Genomic DNA, 400 nt, shown 5'->3' with positions numbered 1-400 from the left:
GTAAGCTGGGCTAGCACTGGCTTAATAGTCTAGGCAGACAAACCTTTGCCTTGGGGTCTGCTCCCGAAGAAGCCAACCAAAGGCAGCGATAGAGCTGAGCGTTTGCTCCCAGCAGTACACACTTTCTTGGTAGTCAAAGCGCTTTCGGGTCAGCCTGCCCATGGGAGGAGGGCCGGGGAGAGGCCCGGGAGAGGAAGGGCACGTTCGGGTGTCCCTCATGCGTCAGTCATGCCTGGACACCCCCAGTCTAGTTGAGGAACAAGCCATCGTTCGAATACGTGAATTTGGAGGCAGTTCCTGAAAGACATAATAAAGGCGTTTGCGGGTTTATCTTTTTGGGTGAAACGTTCTGAAATGATAAAATCGTGTTAACGTCGACAGTATCGGTCTTGATCCTCAT

This window comes from Pteropus vampyrus, unplaced genomic scaffold (assembly GCF_000151845.1).
Source record: "Pteropus vampyrus isolate Shadow unplaced genomic scaffold, Pvam_2.0 Scaffold245, whole genome shotgun sequence".
Taxonomy (NCBI): Eukaryota; Metazoa; Chordata; class Mammalia; order Chiroptera; family Pteropodidae; genus Pteropus; species Pteropus vampyrus.
Note: the sequence above shows the minus strand (reverse complement) of the source record.